The sequence below is a fragment of the Gallus gallus genome, chromosome 1 (genome assembly GCF_016699485.2).
Source record: "Gallus gallus isolate bGalGal1 chromosome 1, bGalGal1.mat.broiler.GRCg7b, whole genome shotgun sequence".
NCBI classification, from domain to species: domain Eukaryota; kingdom Metazoa; phylum Chordata; class Aves; order Galliformes; family Phasianidae; genus Gallus; species Gallus gallus.
This window is the reverse complement of record NC_052532.1, coordinates 85,156,095-85,168,406: the sequence shown is the minus strand read 5'-3', so window position 1 is coordinate 85,168,406 and position 12,312 is coordinate 85,156,095.

The following is a 12,312-nucleotide window of genomic DNA, read 5'->3' as shown; positions in this document are numbered from 1 at the left end:
ATCATCGCTATTATCTCTTTATCCTAGGTTTGATGTGTTTGTCTCAGCAGTGGAGAAAAATCACTTCCTGGGATTCCTCATTTCCATCCATTATTTAAATGACATAAAAGTGATTCTAAGTAACAATTAGTATCTCCAGTGTCAAGAACTCCAATTACAAAACTCTAACTGGAAGGAAGCCCTGCAGGGATTCTACACATCTACAAGGATGACTGCAATGTGCATTAAGGTAATCACAGAGAAGTAAATGTGCAGTACTGTTAGTGACTACAGGAATAACAGAGCATTTGCCAGAGCTTTTTAGAAAAGACCAACCAACAAGAAATCAAGGATTAGGATGCTGAATGATTGTACCTGTTCCAAATGCATGACGCAAGTCTGGCACAACTGTGCCCTCTTCTAGCTGAAGGAATAAGAGCATCTACTCATTTCTGAAAGGGTAATGTCCCAAGTGTTTGTTGGTAAAATGAGACAAGAACATTTGCCTTGCTCACAGTAGATTCTGAGAACCAGTACAAGGGCAATTTCCTTAAGGAAAACTTGAATATCTAAAAATGAAATAAAGTAAGTGAAAAAGACTGGTTTGGTTCATACTGTTTTCCTGTCTGTTCAGAATTGCTTTCTACAATAACTTTGTAAAAGACAATCAAAATTATTAATAGATTCAGTTTACTAGCTTGTAACTAATTAGCTATTGAATCCATTCTACTTTTCTTCCTCTCAATATGTCCATAAGCAAACGAACACTGTCTTTACATGCTCAACATTGTATTGAAAGATAGGTCTGTGCTATGAGGCATGACCACTCACTGCTTGAATAATGTGGTTTTCATGCAATTAATCATTGAAGCATAGAATGGCCTGGGTTGAAAAGGACCACAATGATCATGTAGTTTCAACCCCCCTGCTATGTGCAGGGTCGCCAACCACCAGACCAGGCTGCCCAGAGCCACATTCAGCCTGGCCTTGAATGCCTCCAGGGATGGGGCATCCACAGCCTCCTTGGGCAACCTGTTCCAGTGCGTCACCACCCTCTGAGTGAAAAACTGCCTCCTAATAGGTAACCTAAACCTCCCCTGTCTCAGTTTGAGAGCATTCCTCCTTGTCCTATCACTATCCACCCTCATAAACAGCCGCTCCCCCTCTCCCTTCAAATATTGGAAGTCCACGATGAAGTCTCTCTGGAGCCCAGTTCCCTCGACCTCTCTTCATAGGAGAGGTGCCATGTGTCCTCTCCAACATGGTAAATCCTATTAACTTTGTAAGAAGAAGATATCAAATAAAGGGAAATAAAAACTATGGCTTCTAAAATGGAAAAGCAAAATTCTTTGACCAATTCAGCCCAGGTGCATCCTGTATGTCTGCCCATATGACAAACGCATTATTTCCATATGCCCTTGTATCCTCCTGTTTTTGACAGGAAACTTCCTTCATAATTGGGATCCCTCTTTTCTTGCTAGTCAAAGGAAAAAGCATCCACAAAAAACATTAAGAAACATACTTCAAATAAATATCCATTGGCCTTAAGTCCCTAAAATGCTTGGCAGAGTAGACACTTGTGGCTGGTTGGTTGGTTGGTTGCTGATGATACTGAGCACTGCACCTGAAGCAACTCATAAAACATTTCTTCAAGACTAAGTGCTATGGTACGAATTTACAATTAGTGCCTGAATTTTCAGAGAAGTTACCTAAAGAAAGCGTTGCAAGGTCAAATGTCTGTGGCTTTGAGACCCGCAGGTCTGTTACATTGCTCTTGGTGCTGTGCCCGTTTTTTTTGCTTCATCAGAGTTATCAGAGATATCAGGCACTTAATATCCACCACAGCAAGAACTCTCCTCTGTACTTTGCCATTTGATCACTGCCGCACATCTGTGCCTCGGTTCAAATGCATTAGAGACAAATTAGAGTTACACACATTCAAGGATTACTTTCACGCTGCAGTTTGACCAGGAAGGCTCACAATAGCCCTTACAGGCATCAGAGCCAGTTTCAGCCTGGTCACTTGAGGTACAGCTCCTTCAGCAAGTGGTGGAAGCCACTGTCACCACAACCCTGCTCTCTGAGCTGCTTTCTCCAGGGCTCTGGTACCTGCAGGCCCCGTCTTTAACCTTTGCTCTCTCACTTCGGGCAGCCACCCTCATGGCAGCTTGCCTTCAAGGAAGAAGGCCTTGTCCCGGCATGGCTGCAGAGCAGACATCTACGCCATCCCAGCGCTGCGTGGCCTGCGCACCTCCTGGGCCTGCTCCAGTCCAGCATGGCACAACGGAACAACATTTCTGTCTGAAAACAACCCTGAAAGCTTCAAGCCCAAGATTTGCTCTCTGTCAGCATCTCTGTAAGAGCACATCTAAATTATAGTGGAAGAAATGTAGCATACAAGTGTAGCTGATACAGATAAAGCAATCCATCTCCAGAGTGCACAGAAAGTTGAACGAATAGTTCTGGCCTCGCAAAGAACGCGTGGCAGTTGAGTAAAGAGCAAGTGCATACATTAGCTATGCCTTAAGAAAAGCAAACATTGACATTCTCTTTTCATTACAACTTGTTGCGAGCAAAATAAATGAGAACTGAAAACAAAGACCCATTTTATAACAGCCCAATTTTCAGAGGCCTGCTGGGGATATTTGCTCTTGTATGTATTGAGAAGACACAGATTTAAATCTGCAAAGTTTAAAGAGGTTTCTAGGCTTAATTCTGCCATCAGTCAAACATGTGGTTATATTATACACAGCATTTAAAAAACATTGGCTTTAATTGTTATTAATTATGTTGTTGTTACTGTTTGAAGTACTTTTCTTTTTTACATGTTGCTTGTAAAATTTTGTAATAATTTTTTGCTTTATTTTCAAGCTTGCGTGCTCTCTGGACATTAACCAGCAACTTGCCAAGCTCAATCCTACCATATATAAATGCATACTCCCTTATGAAAGCCTTCTACATAGAATAAAATGTCATCATACCCCTACATGCATTAACAGAAGAGCTGCAGTGACTGCAGGTACAGTATCTGAAAAAATCCGTAGGTCATGAGTAATTGGCAGTGTTTCAAAGTAGTTGCAGTCCATTGAACTGATCTAACAATTTGGCATGTGGAATTTAGTGCAGTAAAGCCAAAAATGCCAAACATGCTAACAGCTAGAATTTTCTGTATGGACTTCTCCACTTCCATATTCTGAAGATTTAGAATGGAGGAACCTGGGAAAAGCAGAAGCACCGTAAGAGAACATTTTGCACATCATGAGTATTTTACTTCTCAGAATCTCAGTACATGAACATTTGCATTGATTCTGTGAGCTGTGCAGGTGGGTTCTTCTACAGCACAAACATGTATGCAAACAGTGATCCCTATCTGAACTTCACAGATAAAGAATCTTTGCTTTTCTTGTCACAAATCTGTTGAATGAGAGCAAACATGATTTCTAAGGCTGCAGAAATTTAAAAATCAGCTCTAAGAAGAATCTTTTTGATTGGATGTGGCTTGGCCAAGTAGTCGAACCACACTGCCTGTAAGCAGAATACCTGTATGTGGAACTATCGTGGCAATCCCAGTGTCAATTCTGCAAACTCATGTCATGGTTTTAGGCTAAGGCAGGAGAGGTTTAGGTTAGATATTAGGAGGAAGTTTTTCACTCAGAGGGTGGTGACGCACTGGAACAGGTTGCCCAAGGAGGCTGTGGATGCCCCATCCCTGGAGGCATTCAAGGCCAGGCTGGATGTGGCTCTGGGCAGCCTGGTCTGGTAGTTGGTGACCCTGCACATAGCAGGGGGTTGAAACTACATGATCATTGTGGTCCTTTTCAACCCAGGCCATTCTATGATTCTATGAATCTGTGATTTATTTTCACTGCACTTCAGCTCGCAAAGCAAGTTATAACTCAAAGGTAATGTCAGACAAGGCAGATCTCATCTACTGTACTCACTCAGGGTCAAATACCAGGCAAAGCCAAAGTTTATCAGTTGTTGCAGAAGCTGGGATGTGGAAATACTAGACAGAGGACTTTCAGAAAACATGAGACATTCTGTCAGCTAATGAAAGAAACTAAGGCTATGGAGAACTAGAAACTGTCCCAACCACTGTTAGGTTCCTGCAGTAAAGGCATCCAAGAAAACCTTATGAAGAAACCAGCGGTTCTGAATGCCATACACTTCTCAGGTTGTATGGTGGTAAATAGAGCCTGTAGTCACACATGGAAATGTAGGCAAGGAATTGCAGAGACCAGCTCCATTCCCAAACACTGTCCTTCGTTTACACTAAGTGAGGCGCTAGCCCTGTGGGAAAAGTACTATGCAGTCAAATGATTAAATCATGTCACATAACACATGTTTCACTGGGGGAAGAGGAGATGGGGTCGGGCTAAGCTTTGAGAGGCAGCCGTAATCTGGATTTTTCTTGTCATTCGGAGTTCAACACTGTGAACCTAATGGTGTTCCTTTGACATTTTTTATGATGCAGTTTTGTCTTCCTCATTGTTTTGCTAAATTCTGTTCCCTCTGTCTCTCTGACTCATGTGCTGTTCTCTGCACGTAGGTCGGGTGAGTCAGGAGGGAGGGCTAGCGGGGGGAGCATGTCGGGGTGAGCAACACTCTGGACAGAGACTCTAGGCAGGAGCAACAAGAGGAGAAAATCTGCCAGCTGAACAGCGATATGAAAAGCACCAGCTGCAGCCCAGGCTGTGGGGAGAGAGAGAGAGAGAAAGAGAGATGCTTTTACTGGGGAAGGAGGAAAAGCGAGAGGAATAGTATGGGGTGGGAGGATTGTGTGGAGGGGGGACGGGCTGGGAGATCAGAAGCCTGTGTCACCATGCAGGTGTTACCTCCTGTGATCTGTCCTTAGCTTGTCTAGCTTGCCTTCAGTCTCCTTTGTGGCTGTTACATATCAAGCCTTTGGCCTCCCAAAGCACCTCCTTTTTTTTGCCCAGATCCTTGTCCACCAACCCAAAACTCGCAAACCAGAGCCAGCTCTGTGCTCTCTCCACCATGCTCCTCCCCAGTGATGCCCTGTTCAGACAGTCCCATTCAATCCACCAGCTCCTTACTCCTGGCCTCACTGGCTCTGTTTTCCCAGAAGCTATGAAGCAGCAGCTGTATAGCATCAGTCAGCTCTCCTTTATCTCTTCTGTAATCCATGTGTCCTGTTAGTGCTGATGAGGGTGCAGGCCCACCTGTCCATCTGTCTGTCTGTTAATAGATGTTGGCACGGTTGCGCGATAAGCATCTGAATGTGCACTGGAACTCACAGGACAACATCAGGCAACCTGATCACAGCCAGCTAGGCATCTTTTTTGGAAAAGAGGGTGGTAGGGAAGGAGGACAGTGAGAATGAGAAGGCTGTTTGGAGGAAGGAAGCTGAGGGAATGCAGAGAGGCGTGGGGAGAGCTTGAAGGAGATTTTGTGGTGGGGTAGAGGAAAGGGGGAATAGAAAGCCAGCCTGCAGCACGTTGTTCATGAGAGGTGCAGGGGCACAAACTTCTGGTGTGTGTCTATATGTGTATCAGGTATATATTTATGCAACACACACACACACGTAGTCAATATGTACCAGAACATATGTACATAGATGTGTACACGCATATATATGTCACACGGTAAGCAGGCATATGAAAATGAAATCATCAAGTAATTTGGAAAGCTAGTGATTGGTGAAAACGAAAAAGAGTGAATTCTGATTCTGGATCTCCTGCTGAAGTTCACTACCAGAACATCCTCTTTCAATTGAAAAGGAAAGAAAAAAGACTCTCCTAGCTTTGTTCCATTTTGACTTTGCTGTGACTTACTTCTTTCTACTGTTTTAGGAAATGCAACTGTTTTAACTCCTTTCTGCTTCTGAGTAAATGTATTTCTTTATCTGCTAGAAAAGAGATATTGACATGCACGCTTGTGCTTCATTTCAAGTCTCAGTAACAGGAATGTGTCCTCTTTCTTCAGCTATGGCAGTGCACAGCCCAGCAAAACTTCACATACCTACCTGCAGCTGCTGGGCTCTGAGCTGGATGAAATGCAGGCAATGTGCTGCAGTGCTGGCTTCAACACAGACCATTGCAGAGCACCTTGGTGATGGAGATATCTTGAAATGTATTCCTAAACCTTCTTATTTTCAATTATGTTGTATATAAAAAGTGCCTTTAGTGTTTGTCTTTTATTGGGTGCAGGAATGCAAATTTCTTACTTGTTAAGGCTGTGTGACAAGAAGAGCCATGATATAATTTGTATAAACCTGCACAGACCTTCTTAATGTAACTTACATCTTCTGGGAGGAAAATGTTCCTTTAAAAAATAATGTTAAAACCGAAGCCTTCAATTAATCTTAATATATTTACAATTATAGACTTAGGACGTGCTGTTTATAAGGAAAAAAAGAAACAACAACTTTCTTTTTCTCAGCAAGAAACTTCTGGCCTCGCACACAGTTGATCTGTTAGAATAAAGGCCAAACTGGCCATGCCCTGAGGCAAGAATTTCCCAAAAGTGAGTATGAGAGCTTCCCAAAGGCTTTTGTGTATTTAACAGTGAGAATACAGACAGTAAAACCGACCGCTGTGAGTACAGGTGACACAGACATTTTGGCCTAGAGAAGCAGCTCTTTTCATCCCTGGAGATGGGCACGCATTGATCCCAAGGAAAACAGGAGCCACAGGGGCCTGTTTCCTTTTGCAGGGGCCCTTCTGGACTGGGCCTTCAGGGTGTGTGTTGGTTGGAGTACCCAGGGTGACATCAGCAGCTCCCAGAAAAATGAAGCTGTGGAGTGTGAACTGTGTGCTGGAAACAGAGGGCAGATCAAGAGGACAGTTTGGGACATGCTTGCAGAGAGGAGCTGCCAACCACCGACTGAGATACACAGGGTCTCAGGAACCAGATCAGTCCCTAACACGAGACTGAATTTTGCCATGGATTGCAGTCTATTATTTCCCTCATTTCAACAAAAGTTATATGCCAACAAAACAAGGAAACATTTAATCATGTAGTCCTGTGCTCCTGGTAATGTTTTTTCTAATAAACATTAGAAAAGCCAAAGCGCAGCTAGAACTGAGCTTGGCCACTAAAGCAAAGGTAAACAGTAAATGCTTTTATAAACACCGTAACAGCAAGAGGAAGGCTAGGGAGAATCTCCACCCCCTGTTGGATGCCGAGGGCAACCTGGTCACCAAGGATAGGGATAAGGCTGAGGTACTTAATGCCTTCTTTGCCTCAGTCTTTAATAATAAGACTTGTTACTCCCTGGGAACACAGCCCCCTGTGCTGGTAGATAGGGATGGGGAACAGAATAAGCCCTTCATGATCCAAAACGAGATAGTTTTGGACCTGCTGCGAAAGCTGGATGCTTACAAGTCCATGGGGCCAGATGGACTGCACCCTAGAGTGTTGAGAGTTGACAGATGTGGTTGCCAAGCCACTCTCCATCATCTTTCGGCAGTCCTGGCTAACCAGGGATGTCCAAGTGGATTGGAAACTGGCAAATGTGATGCCCATCTCCAAAAAGGGCCAAAAAGATAATCCTGGTAGCTACAGGCCTATCAGTCTCACCTCAGTGCCAGGGAAGGTCATGGAACGGATAATCTCGGGAACCATCACGGACCAACTAAAGGTCAACCAGGGCATCAGGCCCAGTCAGCATAGGTTTATGAACGGTAGATCCTGTCTGACAAACTTGATTTCATTCTATGACAAAGTGACCTGCTTAGTGGATGAGGGTCAGGCTGTCGATGTGGTCTACCTGGACTTCAGTAAGGCCTTTGACACTGTCCCCCAGAACATTCTCATGGAGAAGCTGGCTGCCCATGGTCTGGTTGGGTGTATGCTCCACTGGGTGAAGCACTGGCTGGATGGCTGGGCCCAAAGAGTTGTGGTCAATGGAGCTGAATCCAGTTGACGGCCGGTCACGAGCGGTGTCCCTCAGGGCTCAGTGCTGGGGCCGCTTCTGTTTAATATCTTCATTGATGATCTTGATGAGGGGATTGAGTGCACCCTCAGTAAGTTTGCAGATGACACCAAGCTGGGAGGGAGTGTTGATCTGCCAGAGGGGAGAAGGGCACTACAGAGGGACCTGGATAGACTGGATCGATGGGCCAAGGTTAACGGTATGAGTTTCAATAGAGCCAAGTGTCGGGTCCTGCATTTTGGTCACAACAACCCCAAGCAACCCTACAGGCTTGGGGAGGTGTGGCTGGAAAGCTGCCTGATGGAAAGGGACTTTGGTGTACTGTTGGACAGTCAGCTGAATATGAGCCAGCAGTGTGCCCAGGTGGCCAAGAAGGCCAATGGCATCCTGGCTTGTATCAGGAACAGTGTGCTGAGCAGGACTAGGGAAGTCATCCTTCCCCTGTACTTGGCATTGGTGAGGCCTCACCTCAAGTACTGTGTTCAGTTTTGGGCACCTCAGTACAAGAAGGACATGGAGCAGGTCCAGAGAAGGGCAACAAGGCTAGTGAAGGGCTTGGAAAATCAGCCCTATGAGGAGAGGCTGAGGGAGCTGGGGCTGTTTAGTCTGGGGAAGAGGAGGCTGAGGGGAGACCTTATTACTCTCTTCCAGTACCTGAAAGGTGTTTACAGTGAGAGCGGAGTAGGTCTCTTCTCACTGGTGACAGGTGACAAGACGAGGGGAAATGGCCTCAAGTTGCGCCAAGGCAAGTTTAGGTTGGATGTTAGGAAACACTTCTTTACAGAAAGGGTGGTTAAGCACTGGAATAGGCTCCCCAGGGAGGTGGTTGAGTCACCATCCCTGGATGTGTTCAAAAACCATTTGGATGTGGTGCTCAGAGATATGATTTAGCAGAGGGTTGTCAGAGTTAGGGTACTATGGTTAGGCTGCAGTTGGACTTGATGATCTTTGAGGTCCTTTCCAACCTGAGTAATTCTATGATTCTATGATTCTCCCACTGGCACTGGAATTGATTTTAACCTCAAACTCATTCTTGGTGTGAACTACTGCACATCTGCTCAAATGGTATTGATGGGCTCCCTCTACTGGGAAATTGCAATTTATGCTGTCTAGACTCACAATAATTTTTAAACAATGTATTTTCAAATACATATGCAGTTTTTATTTACAACTGTCCATGGAATTGTAAAAATATTTCAACCTCTTCCCTGAACACTGACATGTTTCCATAACATGCATGGACAGAAGGAGTTTGGTGTTGGTTTTTATCTTTAGAGTTGGTCTCTGAAGTGTATAGAAACCCACAAAACTTATAGTAACCTTGTAATGGATTACTTCATTGAGTAAAGTTTTGATTTCTTTTTTCTTTTGTAGCTGGAGTCAAAACTTGACTATTTCCCCTCTGTAGTCCTAAAAAACCCTTTGTTCTTGGCTCTTTCATCACAGACGACAGGAGTCTGTGACTGACACTGCAGAAGCACATGGACACAAACTGCTTTTTGAACTGGTTGATTTCCTTAGCAGACACTTACAATTACAGTGTTAATAGCAAGTGGAAAAGAGTGCTAGCAAATAGGATCTTAAGTGTTATGTTATATTAGCAAAGTTATTTCCCAGGAAATTTGATATATGCTTCCATAAGAAATTAAAATCCTCGGTCTAAAAAATGTACTGAGTTAATGATACTAAGGAAACAAGGATACAGTTATCAGATGAAGCCTTGTTATCATCAGAATGTCTTATGCAAGATCCAGAATACACAAAATTTTATATTTTTCTTCTCAGGAATGTGCTGTATTCAGCACTTTCTCTTTCAGTTTATTTGATACCAGGCCAACAAATACTGAAATTAAGGTTTTGTGTTGGAAGTACAGCGATCATCAAGGACACCGTCTATACCACCTAATTTATCTCTTTGGATAATGGTGAACCCTCTTGCACCAGAAATTAAATGAACATTTTGCTTCTTGCCTGCAGTGTCAGCTCAGAACCATAGACATGCAAACACCCAGGTGCTCACAGCTCCTTTGGAGCACTGGTCTTCCCCTTATCTACTCATTCAGTCATAAAAAGAATGACACACACTGGCAAGAGCAGTGACTCCAGCATGGCTAATCATCTTTACCCTTGGTCTTTGTATCAGTGCAATATTACCTAAAAGCCACTAATGATCATACTGAGGATTCCTCTGCCTTCTACGTAGCTTCTGATAATGAAGGATTGGCGGCACTTCTCCAACAAACATAAACATCACTTTCAGCCGCCATCATTCAAAGTTCAGTCAAGGTCTGGAGAAACTCATATATAAAACCCTTCCACTCTGCACATAGCAAGTTAAAGACAAAAAGGGCCCTGGGATTTTGTCACAATATTTATTTGTGAAAACTGTGCATACAGTAAAGTTCTGTGTTGCTGTCAGTTCTCCAGTGATCGTGGCAAATAGCACATGGATGCAAATCTTCCTCTTTTAACTAAAGGAAAATTTTCATCAGCCTTGAATGGCCTCAGCTCAGAATTACTTTTTGTTAAGTAACCAAGTTGCTGAGTAACCTAAATGAGCTATGAATATTATGAATGATGCTTGGTATCTGGATTATAATAGAATCATAGAATGGTTTGTGTTGGAAGGGACCATTAAGATCCCCTAGTTCCAACCCCCTGCTGTAGGCATGAACACCTCCCTCTAGACCAGGTTGCTCAAAGTCCCATCCAGCCTGGCCTTAAATGCTTCCAGGGTGGGGGCATCCACAACCTCACTGGGCAACCTGTTCCAGTGTCTCACCACCCTCACAGTAAAAAATAGGAATATTATGTCAATTCCACATATAACAACACAGTAAATGAAAATCAACCCCCTACTATTTTTTATGCTATGATGAGGAAGTATATTTTAGCATTTGCTTATAGACAGCTATCTAAACCTCTGGCACTGCAGGCAGGGAAATGTCTATGAAGTTTGTGTGATTTCGGTACTTACTTCTCTCTGGTGTTCAGGTCTAGATTTTGGCTGCATTATCCTTCTGAACATCGTCCAAGACCTGCTCTTTTTGCAGTGCTTTTGGCAGATGGCTGTAAAAGTTCAAGGTCTCATGACTATAAATCATTTCTTCATCAATAATTCTTATCATCAGATTTGATTATACCTGTATTTAATTTTATATTTTTCATGTGTACTGTGAGTGCGTTCAGGGCCAGGGATTTTGCCTTGAAGATGCCCACCTAGAAAATCAGGTAATCACACTAGAAGATCTCTTCTTACCTGGTGCCCCGTGTGAGGCATGGGTGAGAGGCCTGTGTGAGGCACAGTAAAAATAGTGTGAGGCCCCTTAGAAAATACTATGCTGTAACTGGGTCTTGCTCCTGAAATGCTTGTACATACCCAAGGCCTAATATCCCACAGGAGCACTTACCAGTTAGCTGGAAGCAGTGGGAAGGATCCACAAAGAAGTATTGTTTACCAGAGCATTGTCTCCCACCTTGAACCACAGCAAGTTCAAAACTTGCTTAGTGGGCCTCTGAGCCAGGTCAGTTTTCAATGACAGCCCACAGAGGAAGTGAGCAGCCTGCTGCCTACACTGTTCTAAAACTACTATATGTGTTCTATGTTACCTGTAACTGAATATTCTGGAAAAGACATTTTTGATCCCTCTGTCTTTGCTGCCTGCTAACTGATCTTTTTTTTTGTATCCAAGGTTTGGATATTGATCCAATTCATAGCCATCCCACTCTTGGAAAGAGCAAAAAAGCGTGTGAGATTGAAAACCCTCTAGAGTCCTTCTGATTACTTGTACATCCCAGTTTCATTTTCTCTTAAAATAGAAGTATCAGCCATTCTATCCCAGTCAGAGCCCTCTTTGCATGATTACCTTCCTTCCAAAATGTGCAATTAGTTATGGAATAATTGCTGATATCTGTGGAGAATGATTTTATTCCACTACGCAAGTTTAACTCTTTATAAGTAATGCTGCTTGCATGAGCTACATGGGGCTACACTGGAAAGTGCTGTTATGTGGTGCAACAGAAAACATCTGAAAGGTTCTGTCTCCAACGCTACACCACAGGGCTGATGGCTGGCAAAAAAACCAACAAACACGCTAAAAAACTCTCCCATTTGAGAGATGGGATTCAGTGATAAATACAGGAGCTGCTTTCAGAGAGAAGATATGGTGAGAGGCAGACCTGCTAGGCTGCCTTGAGGCAATGGGGCTTGCCTGTGCATTCACGAGGTAGTAAACAGCAGATCAGAGACAGTACTAATACCTTTATATGTCAGCTCTCTTTGGTGTTTCCTTCAAGTGTGATGTACAACCAGTGCATTAGTTTTACATCTGTTGCTGATCAGAATCTCACGAATACAAGCTTTTTGCAAATTCTGGATATTGCTGGGTCTGCTGAGTTAACTTTAGCTGCAAAACAGGAGGAAGGTGGTGATCCTC